The following is a 14,967-nucleotide window of genomic DNA, read 5'->3' as shown; positions in this document are numbered from 1 at the left end:
GAATCAGTTCCCAATCAGTTCCCAATGCTCACATCAGCACAAGGCTCCATCTGCAGCTTCCTGCTGGCTGCACTTCCTGGAAAGCCTTGGGATCAACTCCACAACAATTGCATTGTTTTGCTCCCAAGGCATTGCATTGTTTTGCTGCCAAGAAAGTGTGGCTGGCCAGAAGTGTCTCAAGGTTCTCTCCATAGCATCTTATCAGCTGTACTTCCAGGGCTGGTGGGGGTGTGGCCTGAGGAGACTCCCAAGGGCCAGAGAGAGAGAGGGCTAGAAGGGTGCATTTGGCTACTGGGCTTGGGATTCTCCACCCCACCTTTAACTCTTAAATTGCTACCATTAACTTTCAGTTTTCCTAGACCCATTTGGAGTCAAGCTAATGACCCCTCCCCTCCCCAGATGTGTCAAAATCTGATGTGCAGGTTTCTTAACAATGTGCCCCCGAAGCTGTGAGCTTATGGAAAGTATACATTATGGAGATGTCTCTGGCAAGTGCAAAGAAAGCTGATTCTCTTCTACATGTTACACAGCTTTCATAGATACCCCTGATTTGACCTTCGTCCTTGAGACCTTTTCATTTGTCAGGCTTTTTTCTTTCATTTTCAGAGGCCAAAGGTTGAGAGACATCAAAGTCCTTTTTTATCCCAAGTATCCTTACAATTATACAGGACTGCAGTCATGGTTCCTGGCCACTAGAGGCCACTGTAGCCTTTATGAATATTGAGAGACAAAGACAGCAATTGTTGGTGACGGTGTTGGTTTATTAGGGAGAGGGAATCAAACATGAACTAAAAATATCACAACGTAGCAAGTATCCAGACATCTGTTCATCATCTGACATCCCAGTTACACACCCCATTTATGGGAGCTAATTCATTATTAAGTGTAGAACTATGGGTTGGCCACTCCCTCTCTCATCTGTTTTCTTGGTTGCCTTGTTGTGGAGCACACACTCCATATGCATAAGGTCATGGAATCCTAGAGCTGGAAGGCACCCCAAGGGTCATCTAGTCCAACCCCCTGCAATGCAGGAATCTCAGCTAAAGCAACCATGACAGATGGCCACCCAGGTAAAGGTAAAGGTAAAGGTACCCCTGCCCGTACGGGCCAGTCTTGACAGACTTTGGGGTTGTGCGCCCATCTCACTCAAGAGGCCAGGGGCCAGCGCTGTCCGGAGACACTTCCGGGTCACGTGGCCAGCGTGACATCGCTGCTCTGGCGAGCCAGAGCCGCACACGGAAACGCCGTTTACCTTCCCGCTGGTAAGCGGTCCCTATTTATCTACTTGCACCCGGAGGTGCTTTCAAACTGCTAGGTTGGCAGGCGCTGGGACCGAGCAGCGGGAGCGCACCCCGCCGCAGGGATTCGAACCGCCGACCTTTCGATCGGCAAGTCCTAGGCGCTGAGGCTTTAACCCACAGCGCCACCTGCGTCCCTGATGGCCACCCAACCTCTGCTTAAAAAGCTCCAATGAGTCCGCTACCTTCCGAGGGAAGGTCAAGTTGATTCTTAGCATCCATCTATCTCAAGAGACTATGGAGTGCAGCTCCAGGGGAGAAGTCAAACTTCTGGAGAATCACAGCAGCTGCTGTGGCATGCCGACACCTTCTAGGAACTATACATGTATTTTAAGAAGCAGATAAAATTGGGATATTATTTCATCTATTTCCATAAGGATATTGTAAGTGGCTTTTGAGATGTAACCCTGAAGTAGAGCTTCATACATTATAGTGACCTTTTTGATCATGCAGTGGGATTACTAGCATAAGATTAATAATATTTCATATTGCCCAGCTGTCTAAAGGCCTCCAAAATGTAGCCCTTCATATCCTAGGTAATAAGAGCCTTATCTGTTGGTTTAAATATAACATGCACTCAACTGCCAATATGATAATGTTGTTGTGTAAATATACAATGTGACTGCATCTGGAATAAAGTTCTGGCCACCTCACCTGAAAAAGTATTTCTCTCTCTCTCATAGTACTAGAACTTGGGGCTATCCAGTGAAGTTGAGTGTTGGAAGATTCAGTACAGACAAAAGAAAGCTCTTCTCACAGCGTATAGGAATTTGTTCCTACAAGAGATGGTGGTGGCCACCTCCTCAAACGGCTTTAAAAGAGGATTGAACAAATTCATTGAGGACAAGGGTATCAATGGTGGACAACCACGATGGCTATGTTCTACCATCAATGTTGGAGGAGGAATGCCTCTGGATAGCACTTACTGGGAATCATAAATGTGGATAATGCACTCCCATTCTGCTTGTGGGATTCGCATGGGCATCTGGTTGGCCACTGCAAGACAGGATGCTGGACTAGTTCTGCCTTTGGCTTGATTCCACAGCCACATCACACGGCCTCATGTACTTTCTCTACACTTGGGGAACACCGATGAATTTTATGTTTTGATTTCAATGGCAGATTCCAATTGTAAGATCACAGAGCGCACAACCAATTTCTTTGCTGTGGCCATCAAAACTAGATCACAATTATTGAAGGGGAAATTAGTCCAAATTTTTACCTGTTTCTGGATTTTATAATGTTCTTGCAAAAAGGGCACAATTTGTGTGCGGGGGCAGGTGTTTTGTTCCCCCCTACCCCACTTATCTTGATCCTCTTACAGTATATTTGATGTTTATGGTCTGTCGACAAACTTGAATATTCATTATGTAAAGTGTAGAGTAACGTGACGACTCATTCAAAACATCTGCTGTCAGCATTTCCTAGTTCCTATAAGCTTTAAGTCTCAAGCATTCATTACCCCAGTGCCAACAAGACCATGAGGACTGCACTCATCTGCCTTCTGGGTGAGTAGGAAATTGCTAGGCTAAGAAATCCAACGTAAGCAAGGAGAAATAGTTCAGAGTGAGATCAAATGCATTGCACATAGAAGGCGGCGGACTCAGTCTCAGTCCCTGTCATCAGCAGTTAAGAGGACCAGGTAGTAGCAGGCAATGTGAAACAACTCTTTTCTTCCTGATACTCTGCAGATTGGCATGTGCAAGAACTTTCATTGGGCTACAACACAACAAACTGCAACGAGGACCATTTAGCCAAAGCCTTCAGCACACTCTATTTTCAGCGAAAGTGGTAGACACATATGCAAGGATTAGCACTAGCGTAACTCAACTTCCGCCCCTTTCCTCCCCCTATATGCACCCACACAGCCCCCAGCATCTGCTTTGGAGGTTTGGGGGAACTCTCAGAATAGCCCCGGGGGGGGGGGGGGAGGAGAGAAGGAGGGAGGGCTTTCCAGCACACAAGGAGAAATCTTTGCATTGATGGACTGTTCTCTTTGGCACTGTGTTGAACATCAGGCTCTCCCAATAGCTCAGTTGGTAAAGCATGGTACTCTTGATTTTGGGGTCTTGGATTTGAGCCCCATGTTGGGCAAAGGTTTCCTGTATTGCAGGGGCTAGATAATCCTCATGCTCCCTTTCAACTGTACAATTCTATGATTCTATGATTAAGGAGGAGGAGGCGGCAGGGAGTTACAGCCCCTTCCAGGGGAAAAAACACACCTGGGAATATTTGAAGGATATCTATTTCAGTAAAAATGCAAAAGACCCTTTGGCATTTTAAAGATGAATGCATTCAATTTTGTGAGGAAGACTTTTCTGCTTTAGACATCTTTTTGCTTAATTTCCAAGCATCTGCCGTCTCAGCTATGTTCTGTTAAAAGAATCAATACAGGGCTTTCTATCCCAGCAAACAGGTGATTTTAAACACAAATTTATTTTGGTGTTTGGATCATTTTTCACAGGATTATCTCCAGATTTCTCATTCTCGAAAATGTAAAAGGTAGAAATTACTTCATCTGCTGCGGGATGGGGAGGGAAGGTCAGTGATAACTTAAGTTACTGTGGCTGCGATCTATGCCAGCTCATTTTCTTTGCAGTGAAAGCCTGCTTTTCATCATGTTGTCCCTTTCCTAAATGGATAACCACAGCAGCTTTTAAATTATTGAAAAATAAGGTTTTACAAAGCCCAGTCTGGGATGCTAGTTCTCCTGTGCTGCATAGAGCTCACTTGAACTTACGGGGACAGGCTAGTGCAATTCCAGCCATGTCACTGTGTTTGTATACTCCATATTTTTATGGAACATTCAAAGCATTTTTGCTATTTGTTGGCAGCAAAAGTGGGACTATGCTGGTGATTTTCAGGGAGGGCTTCTCCCAGTGGCAGTAGTGGCAGTCCTCCAGCTGGTGGCTAACCGTCCCCCCCACCCCCGATCTTAAAGTGCCTTGTTCAACAGCTTCCTGTTTTCACCCTTTTCAATTTTGTATAATACAGTGGTACATCGGGTTACATACGCTTCAGGTTACAAACTCCACTAACCCAGAAATAATACTTCAGGTTAAGAACTTTGCTTCAGGATAAGAACAGAAATCTTGCTCCTACAGCACAGCAGGAGGCCCCATTAGCTAAAGTGGTGCTTCAGGTTAAGAACAGTTTCAGGTTAAGAACGGACCTCCGGAATTAATTAAGTACTTAACCTGAGGTACCACTATACACATATGTAAGTAAGTAAAAAAAAAGAAAGTGATAAAAATGTTTCTTCTTTTTTAAATAGGAACACTTGGTCCACAGCAACAGCCCCCTGCTGCATATTGGATTCTTCTGGAATCGAAAGGTACATTTTGGACCATATCTGCAGCATTAGCAAATCATATGCTAAATCAGGGGTCTGCAACCTTTAAGACAAAAAGAGCCACTTGGACCCGTTTCCAAAAAAACAACAACAACTGGGAGCCGCAAAAACATTGCAACATTTAAAACAAATATAACACTGTATATGTTGTTTCTTGCCTTAATGCTGTATATACAGGATCGTGCAGTCAGCTGTCAATCTCAAGAAAAAAGGACAAATAGCTAATTAAAATATTTAATTTACAACCAGGTAACCAGGTTAATGGGACTTTTGCTCCTGAACCTCAGTGCTCAGTGTCTGCACATCAGGGCTGTAAGACGTCACCTTCATTTTCACACAGGCTTGCAAGCTGTCATCTGTGAGGCGTGATCGGTGTTTGTTTTTAATATAGTTCATGTTGGAGAAGACCTGCTCACATACATATGTGGAACCGAAGATCGACAGGACTCCAAATGCATACTTTTTCATGTTTATATAAGTGTTGGGGATGGCATTCCATGTTTCGAATACAAGTTTGTCCTGTTTGGGAAGGTTTTCAATATCACTCCATTTATGATTCTGAGCCAGAATGGCCTTCTGACGGGCAACATCCTCAAGAGTAGCGGTCAAGCATTTGAACTTGGACACCCATATATCTTTGTCGGCTATATCGGCCAGTTCCAGCTCAAGATCAGGTTGACTTACACCTGGAAATGCAGTCATATTCAATAGGGATGGATCGATCGCCAGGGGAGTGACAGGGAAGGATAATGTGTTTTTTTCCTCTCTGAACCCACAGAATCGTTTCCCAAATGAGCTTTGCATTGCGGTGATTGCAGACTTGAAATATTCCAAATTTATCGTATCATGACTTTGTTTGAACTCTCTCAAAGAGGGAAAGTGAGACAGTGTACCTCTCTGGAAATCTTTGACAAACACTGTCAACTTGCGCTCGAATGCCAAAACCTCCTCCAGCATGTGCAGGGCTGTGCCTCCTTTCCCCTGAAGGGTTGTATTTAGCGTGTTTAGATGGGCTGTCATGTCTACCATAAAATGTAATTTTTCCAGCCACTCTGGCTGTTCCAGCTCAGCAAAGGTAAGCTCTTTGCTGGCCAGGAAGGTTTTTACTTCTTCCAAACATGTGACAAAGCGTTTTAGCACCTCGCCTCTGGACAACCACCGGACCTTGTTGTGGAGCAGGAGGTCCGAATATGTGCTTTCCACCTCATCCAATAGCAAACGAAACTGGCGGTGGTTTAAACCCTTTGCCATTATCTTATTAACAATCTGAATGACCACATCCATCACTTTTGTGCATTCGGGGGGAAATGTTTGAGCACACAATGCCTCTTGGTGCAGGATGCAATGAAATGACAGCAGCGTTCTACCCAGTGCCTTCTGCAGTAGAGCCACAAAGCCCTTCTGTGCTCCTCTCATGCTCGGTGCCCCATCAGTAGCCACTGAGACCAGGGGGTTGGTGTTTATTTTTTTAGCACTTAAAAAGTCCAGGACAGCCTTACAGATATCCTCACCCCTTGTTTGGTCTTTTAGTGGTATCAGCTCAATCAGTTCTTCCTGTGGCCCAGAAGAGTTCACATATCGGCAGAACAGCGCTATTTGTTCAATATCACCTTTATCTTTGGACTCATCACAGGCGATGGAGTACGCCACAGCTGAATTAATGTCTTGAATTTGCTGTTTGCTAATGTTTTCTGCCATTTTTAGGGTTCTGTCTTTAACAGTCTTCGCAGACAGAGGCATGTCTTTGATTTTCTGCACAATTTCATTCTTGTTTTTGAAGTCCATGTATAGATGTTCCGAAACCTTAAGGAATGCTTCTTTTATATACTCTCCATCTGTGACCGGCTTCCCATGCTTGACTATTTCCTGAGCGGCTACAAAACTAGCATATGTTGTGGAATTTGCAGACTTCACCCAATTCTTGAAATTATTTTTGCTCCTATCAACCTTCCTCATAAGTTCTGCAACGGCTTTTCGTCTCTCATCTCCATCTGGATATTTTTCTGCAAAGGCTGCGTGTTTATTCTGGAAATGTCTTGCAATATTTGACTTTTTGTTGTTTGCAAATTTCTCACCACATATTAAGCATACTGGTAAACCAGTCTTGTCAGTAGAGAATGCAAATGATTCTGTCCATGTATCATTAAACATTCTGTTTTCTTCAGAAATTTTTCTTTTCTTGCCTTTATCCATGGCTGGCCTACCGGGGGTCCAAAACAGGGACGTAATTAGAAATCAGAGGGCTCCATAGCAAAATTTGCTATGCCCGATGTCAGGGAACTGACATCAGAGTGAGAGGCGAAGGGGAGGCTCCCAGATTCTGCAGGCAAAGGACCCAGCACCAGGGGGAGAAGCAGCTTGGTAGAGGGGGGAGGAAATCAGCGCAACACCAGGGATAAAGGGGGGCAGATGGGGGAAGCGGAGAGAGAGCTCCGGGATTCTTCTCTGTACATCAGTGAGTAGAACCCTCCACTAGCCACGCCACGCCCTCCCTGCGCAGAAGACTCCCGCGCAGTGAGAGGAGGAGGCGACTGGGAGTCAGACAGCTTCTATGCTGGAAGAGGTTTAAGAAATGCCCACAGACGGATTCTGCTAGCGACTGAGACAGCTACGCGGAGATGGGCTGTGCAGTCAGAACGGTTTTAAAAGGCAATTAAGCCTAGAGAGGCGGCAGTTTACGCACGAGTAACTCAGACCCATTACACATGCCCCAAAGTGTACCATAAATCATAATCAGTGCCTGATGTAAATAATAATTAATAATGAGGCATTCGTCATTATAAAAATACCTTTTTTGACACTTTTTATTATTTCTTTGTTTGACCCCTCAGAATTACTCCTCCTCATAGAAATAAACATTAAATTAACAAGTTACCTTTTTTTGAGTGTGTGTTCTTCACTCCCCTTCAAAACAGTGACCAGTGTATATGGCCCCTTTCAATGCAGCCTGCTTACAAAGGCGGGAAAGACCAGCAATAAGCTGTTGCATAACGTTCCCCAAGGAAAGCGTTAGCTATTCATAGAATCATAGAATCATAGAGTTGGAAGAGACCACAAGGGCCATCGAGTCCAACCCCCTGCCAAGCAGGAAACACCATCAGAGCACTCCTGAGATATGGTTGTCAAGCCTCTGCTTAAAGACCTCCAAAAAAGGAGACTCCACCACACTCCTTGGCAGCAATTCACCAAACTTTCACCAAACTTTCCCCTGCTTAAGTTTAAAAAGGGGCTTCAAGCAACTAAAAAGGGGCTTCAGGCAACTAACTCCACGTGGAATTCCACGCGACCGCGACTTGCTATGCCCAATAATCAATGCCACAAAATGCCACAGAAAATTAACCAGGGCCCCAGTAAACCATAAATCATAATCAGTGCCTGATGCAAATAATAATTAATAATGAGGGCCCAATGTCATCCTCGTCATTATAAAAATAATCCCTCTCTTCGCGCCGCCCAGCCTCCCAAGAAAAAACCCCCACCTCAAACAGTCACAAAGCACAAATTCCATGCGACCGCAACTTGCTATGCCCAATAATCAATGCCCCAAAATGCCATAGAAAATTAATCAGGGCCCCAGTGTACCATAAATCATAATCAGTGGCTGATGTAAATAATAATTAATAATGAGGCATTCGTCATTATAAAAATACCTTTTTATTATTCATTTGTTTGACCCCTCAGAATTACTCCTCCTCATAGAAATAAAATTAACAAGTTACCTTTTTTTGAGTGTGTGTTCTTCACTCCCCTTCAAAACAGTGACCAGTGTATACGGCCCCTTTCAATGCAGCCTGCTTTCCCCAAGGAAAGAACAATTCACCAAACTTCCCCCTGCTTAAATTTAAAAAGGGGCTTCAGGCAACTAACTCCTCCGCCTCCTCCCCTCGCCTCCTCCCCTCGCCTCCTCCCCTCGCCTCCACTCCTCGCCTCCTCCCCTCGCCTCCTCCCCTCGCCTCCACTCCTCGCCTCCTCCCCTCGCCTCCTCCCCTCGCCTCCGCCCCTCGCCTCCTCCCCTCGCCTCCACTCCTCGCCTCCTCCCCTCGCCTCCTCCCCTCCCCTCGCCTCCACTTCTCGCCTCCACTCCTCGCCTCCTCCCCTCGCCTCCTCCCCTCGCCTCCACTCCTCGCCTCCTCCCCTCGCCTCCACCCCTCGCCTCCTCCCCTCGCCTCCTCCCCTCGCCTCCACTCCTCGCCTCCTCCCCTCGCCTCCTCCCCTCGCCTCCACTCCTCGCCTCCTCCCCTCGCCTCCACCCCTCGCCTCCTCCCCTCGCCTCCTCCCCTCGCCTCCACTCCTCGCCTCCTCCCCTCGCCTCCTCCCCTCGCCTCCTCCCCTCGCCTCCACTCCTCGCCTCCTCCCCTCGCCTCCACCCCTCGCCTCCTCCCCTCGCCTCCTCCCCTCGCCTCCACTCCTCGCCTCCTCCCCTCGCCTCCTCCCCTCGCCTCCTCCCCTCGCCTCCACTCCTCGCCTCCTCCCCTCGCCTCCTCCCCTCGCCTCCACTCCTCGCCTCCTCCCCTCGCCTCCTCCCCTCGCCTCCACTCCTCGCCTCCTCCCCTCGCCTCCTCCCCTCGCCTCCACTCCTCGCCTCCTCCCCTCGCCTCCTCCCCTCGCCTCCGCCCCTCGCCTCCTCCCCTCGCCTCCACTCCTCGCCTCCTCCCCTCGCCTCCTCCCCTCCCCTCGCCTCCACTTCTCGCCTCCACTCCTCGCCTCCTCCCCTCGCCTCCTCCCCTCGCCTCCACTCCTCGCCTCCTCCCCTCGCCTCCACCCCTCGCCTCCTCCCCTCGCCTCCTCCCCTCGCCTCCACTCCTCGCCTCCTCCCCTCGCCTCCTCCCCTCGCCTCCTCCCCTCGCCTCCACTCCTCGCCTCCTCCCCTCGCCTCCTCCCCTCGCCTCCACTCCTCGCCTCCTCCCCTCGCCTCCTCCCCTCGCCTCCTCCCCTCGCCTCCACTCCTCGCCTCCTCCCCTCGCCTCCTCCCCTCGCCTCCACTCCTCGCCTCCTCCCCTCGCCTCCTCCCCTCTCCTCCTCCCCTCGCCTCCGCCCCTCGCTTCCTCCCCTCGCCTCCTCCCCTCGCCTCCGCTCCTCGCCTCCTCCCATCGCCTCCTCCCCGGAGCCACAGCAAAGGCTTTAAAGAGCCACATGCGGCTCTGGAGCCGCAGGTTGCCGACCCCCGTGCTAAATAAACTGAATAGTGCACATAGCACCATGGAGTGGTGCCTGACACTGAACAGACACCAACACAGCAACTGCATCTGTTATAAATCAGCATATAAAGTCCATGCAACCATATACAAGTGACCTCATGGCACAGTGTAGATTGCTGTAGATTGTAGAGCATTGGCTTGCCACAGAACCAGCTGCAAAAATCCATTGACTAAGCAGCATTTAAAATTTAAATATTAAATCATAACAAAAACCAGGACAGGATCGCCAGATTAGGATTCTCAGTCTCAAGGATAGCTGTCATCAAGTTGCCAGATACTGAGATGAAGTAAGTACAGTGGTACCTCGGGTTACATACGATTCAGGTTACATACGCTTCAGGTTACAGACTCCGCCAACCCAGAAATAGTACCTTGGGTTAAGAACTTTGCTTCAGGATGGGAACAGAAATCGTGCGGCGGCGCAGCAGCAGCGGGAGGCCCCATTAGCTAAAGTGGTGCTTCAGGTTAAGAACAATTTCAAGTTAAGAACAGACCTCCAGAACAAATTAAGTACTTAACCCGAGGGACCACTGTACTACTTTTCCTGTCAAACGGAGGAGACTTTTCCTGGCCTCTTGCCATATTGACAGGCACTCCATGTGACATTATTTGGACACATGCCTGCTGACTTGCTAGTAGCGATGAGTGCAGCCATGGTCCACCGTTGTCATTGGCTCATGCTGAGTAAAGCAGGACGGTCCGATTCATCTGCCACTGTGACTCAACTGACAGGACTACCATAGAATCGTGGAGTTGGAAGGGACCCCGATAGTCATCTTGTCAAACCCCCTACAATGCAGGAGTCTCATCTAAAACATCCATGACAGATGACCACCCAATCAGTGAAGGAGAGTCCACCACCCTGTGAGGCCTTGTGTGGATCCCAGATCCCCTCAATTGCTGCTCATTGCTTGGTCATCTACGGCCCTCTATCCTATCACTATGACTTAATCAAAAGCTGACATTTATTCAAAGGGAACCAAGGCAGTATAAAATAGAGATGGTCTGAAAATATTGCATAGAGCTGATCATTGTTCCCTTTTCAGATGAAAGTCATTGCACTAGTTAGTACTGCTTCTGCATGTTTGGCGTAACTATTTGCTGGTTGTCCACACCTTCCTAAGTACTTGTCAATAAGACCTCTTCTGGATGAATTTGGATGAAAGAGGGACCATTTCTGCCCTTGAAACACACTTTTTATTTTCCTAGGTTTCTTTACTGGGCATGAGGAAGACACAGACTTCAATGGCAGTGGCATAGTCTGTGAAGAAGGATACAGGGTTGTATCTAGGAAAAAGATTTACTGGTATATGTGTATAACACTGTGACGCCAGATGGCGGTGTGGAGTCCTGTCTTTCATCGATGTGATTTCCCTTCATGAAGTTTACAACACATTTGACTGAAATGCTTCTTTAATGCGTCTTGATCCATCCCATGTTAAAGCTACTGTTCTGAATTTTGCCCCGTGCTCTGCTTATATATCACAAACTGGTGCAAACATTAAATAATGGATTTTTTTTTATTTTCCAGAAAAATGAAGAAAGCACTGCTTCAGGAAAACAACAGAAGGTGGAAGAGCCATAATCCAGTACTGTGTTTTCGTATCTATCTCCCATGTCCAAATTACAACAGGATGAAACTGGACAGACTACAGGAATGTTTCAGATCCAGACAAATATTCCTTGTTTGGTTGCCTTATCCTTTTTTTGAAAAAAGATTATTTTGCATTTTTGTAGACGTAACATAGAAGAAGACACCCCCTTTCCATCACAAGAGTACCTCCAGAAAGTCAAGATGCTCCCATCTTTTTGATGTACCAGGATTCCAGAACCATGCAGATGCTGAACTCCAAGACCTTTCCTATTGATATTAGCATTTTCTCTCTGTAACTTAAAAAAACCCCCAATATCTTTTTTAGATCTCTAACATTCCTCTTGCACTTTCTATTTTTCGATGGGACAGTGTGTGCTCTTAACAAAGCAATGGATTGAAGAAACACAGCAGAGAGAACACATCACTATTATTGGAGCTGCTCAGCAGTGCCTTGGCAGCAGCACACTATTGGCAATAACTCTCTCTCTCTCTCTCTCACACACACACACACACACACACGGTGATCCTTGAGTGTGTGCTTGGGTTGTTGAATTGTGTGATAAATGAAGACTGTGAATAGATATATTAGACTGCATTGGGGCTTTCCATGGATGGACTTTAGAGGTCAATCCCCGTGAATGCCAGTTTGGTGTTATCCAGGACCACTACACATGTGGGTAATCTGCTTGGAAACTGGCCCTTTTCAGTCCAGGATTCCAATGTGCTTTGATTCCAATGAATGCGAATGGATTATTAGGAGCACCAACTAATTATATATTCCACTTTCCAAATCATACTGGTCCGTCTTCTGAGATGAATATAAGGATAACTAAGAGAAACTAATGGGAGAACAAGGAGACACAGTCCTATCCCCTCTAGCCAGTTTATGGCAACATGTGATTACCAATGAGGGCAGGCATGGGGAACCTGTAGCCCTCCAGATGTTGCTGGACTACAACTCCCATAATCCCTGAGCATTTAAACCCGTAAATGGCCTCGGTCCAGTATACTTGAAGGAGCGTCTCCACCCCCATCGTTCTGCCCGGACACTGAGGTCCAGCGCCGAGGGCCTTCTGGCGGTTCCCTCTCTACGAGAAGCCAAGTTACAGGAAACTAGGCGGAGGGCCTTTTCAGTAGTGGCACCCGCCCTGTGGAACGCCCTCCCATCAGATGTCAAAGAGAACAACTACCAGACTTTCATAAGACATCTGAAGGCAGCCCTATTTAGGGAAGCCTTTAATGTTTAACAGACTATTGTATTTTAATATTTTGTTGGAAGCCGCCCAGGTGGGTGGGGTATAAATAATAAATTATAATAATATTATTATTGTCCATAGTCCAACAGCATATGGAGGGCAACAAGTTCCTCCTTCCTGCATTAGGAGTACCTATATCTCACACTGTATTGCACAGTAGTTGCTATGCATTATTAATATAGCATGAAAAAGAAAATAAATCACAAGAAATGAATTTAACATCTTTTGGTGTTTTTCTCCCCTGCCTTGCCCTTCCTGCTGACCTCAGAAATGGCACCCCAACTTCACTCACAATAACTGTAAGCTTTTGCACATGGATTACTACTAAAAGCTTAACCTTGGGGAAGTTTATTAATTTGGAATTAACAGTTTTCAGGTCATATTTGCCAATGCCATGACCTGCAGGTTCTTTAAAGCAAATACTAATTTTAAAAGGGAGGGGACGCAGGTGGCACTGTGGGTTAAAGCCTCAGCGCCTAGGACTTGCCGATCGAAAGGTCGGCGGTTCGAATCCCTGCGGCGGGGTGCGCTCCCGCTGCTCGGTCCCAGCGCCTGCCAACCTAGCAGTTCGAAAGCACCCCCAGGTGCAAGTAGATAAATAGGGACCGCTTACCAGCGGGAAGGTAAACGGCGTTTCCGTGTGCGGCTCTGGCTCGCCAGAGCAGCGATGTCACGCTGGCCACGTGACCCGGAAGTGTCTCCGGACAGCGCTGGCCCCTGGCCTCTTAAGTGAGATGGGCGCACAACCCCAGAGTCTGTCAAGACTGGCCCGTACGGGCAGGGGTACCTTTACCTTTACCTTAATTTTAAAAGGACAACATTGGAGCTGCTATTTTTAGCTCAAATACATGGTTATGAATTTAAAATGCAATTTGAGTTACCGTATTTTTCGCTCCATAAGACGCACTTTTTTACTCCTAAAAAGTAAGGGGAAATGCCTGTGCGTCTTTTGGTGCAAATGTGTGGTCCCTGGAGCCAAATCGCCCTTGCCTTGCACTCCTGGGCTGCTCTTTGGGGGTGGGGGGAGGAGCCACGCTGCTCTGCCGGCAGCCTCCACTTTCCCCTGAAGCCCCAGCAAGGTTTGCAAGCAGCAGGAAGGCTGTGTGCTCCTGGGCTGCTCTTTGGGGGTGGGGTGGGGGAGCAGCAAATTGCCGCCTCTCAGTGCCTCCTAATTCAACTGCAAAGGCTTGATTGCCTAACTGGATTCTGAGCTCCATTTGAAGTTTTAAAATATTAAGTTTGGGGATTTCTTCAAGCAGCAGTTTTGCGGAAATAGTCATAAATACATGCAAAGCATCTCCACAAACCAGTAATAGTGAGCTCAGCTAAAACTGAGCAAGCACCTGGCTCAGGAACAGTTTAAACTGCACAACTATAACCGGACATCCTGTGTGTTTGTGTGTGGACCATGTTCCTAGCAGCTAATCTTTATTGCAGAAAAGAGGCACTGATATTCCACTCCAAATCTATAATCCATTATACAAATTCTTACAAGTACAGTCCACCTATACCAAACCAAAAACATTGTGTTCTCTTGGTATTGAATGGAAGCTATTTATCTGCCCTCTTTTCCTCCTCTCTTCTTTGCTCAGTCACTCCATTTTGAATCTTCCTTTCGAAACAACCATGCCTGTTTTGAGAAAACTTCACAGATTTAGGAACTGGAGCGCAATCATTTGATTTCTTTGCTGTTCCTCCATACTTCAAGCACTTCTCATTTGCATAGCCCTGGTTTCTCTCCCTGACTATTACCATTCTTGATTAATAACAGTAAAATGCTCAAATTTTAGTTTATGCGACGGCTGCCAATACTGACTTCCCAGTGATAATGAAAACAGCTACATTGTAATGGAATGTCTATCCTTTTCCCATTCTCTTCATTATATACTGTGGCTCACTTTAAAGCAGCAAAGCGGACAGGAGCCACCCGCTTTGCTGTTTTAAATAGTTTAGTACAACATTTGAGTACAATTTTTTTTCTTGTTTTCCAGCTCTAAAAACTAGGCGCGTCTTATGGTCAAGTGCGTCTTATGGAGCGAAAAATACAATGAGTTGCTGTTGCTTAAAGGTACAATTATTTGGCAGTGCCTTTGCCAGTCCAGGAGCCTCTAAATAACCTTTTTTAAAAAAGCATTGAATTCCAATTTCGATAGAATTGAAGCTCAAAAACATACACTCCTGGTTTAAATGAAATTTATAACCAACCAACCAAACAAATAACAACGATGAAATTCTTAGTGCACAACAACTTCAGAATGCCACACAGCTC

The 14,967-nt window shown here is 46.8% G+C and overlaps 1 protein-coding gene across 1 annotated transcript in view; it reads left to right on the top strand.

Moving 5' to 3' along the window:
• Window positions 1-3,748: 3,748 nt before the first annotated feature.
• Window positions 3,749-14,967, top strand: part of LOC310846141 (adhesion G protein-coupled receptor E3-like) — a 34,169-nt gene continuing 22,950 nt past the window's right edge. Inside the window, exons 1-3 of the mRNA XM_083742208.1 lie at window positions 3,749-3,800; window positions 4,573-4,632; window positions 11,380-11,450. The gene's annotated coding sequence lies outside the window, so the exon portion shown is untranslated. The remainder of the gene's footprint in view (window positions 3,801-4,572; window positions 4,633-11,379; window positions 11,451-14,967) is intronic.

Source organism: Podarcis gaigeae, assembly GCF_964106915.1.
Source record: "Podarcis gaigeae genome assembly, chromosome: 6".
NCBI classification, from domain to species: Eukaryota; Metazoa; Chordata; class Lepidosauria; order Squamata; family Lacertidae; genus Podarcis; species Podarcis gaigeae.
This window is presented reverse-complemented; position numbering and strand designations above follow the sequence as displayed.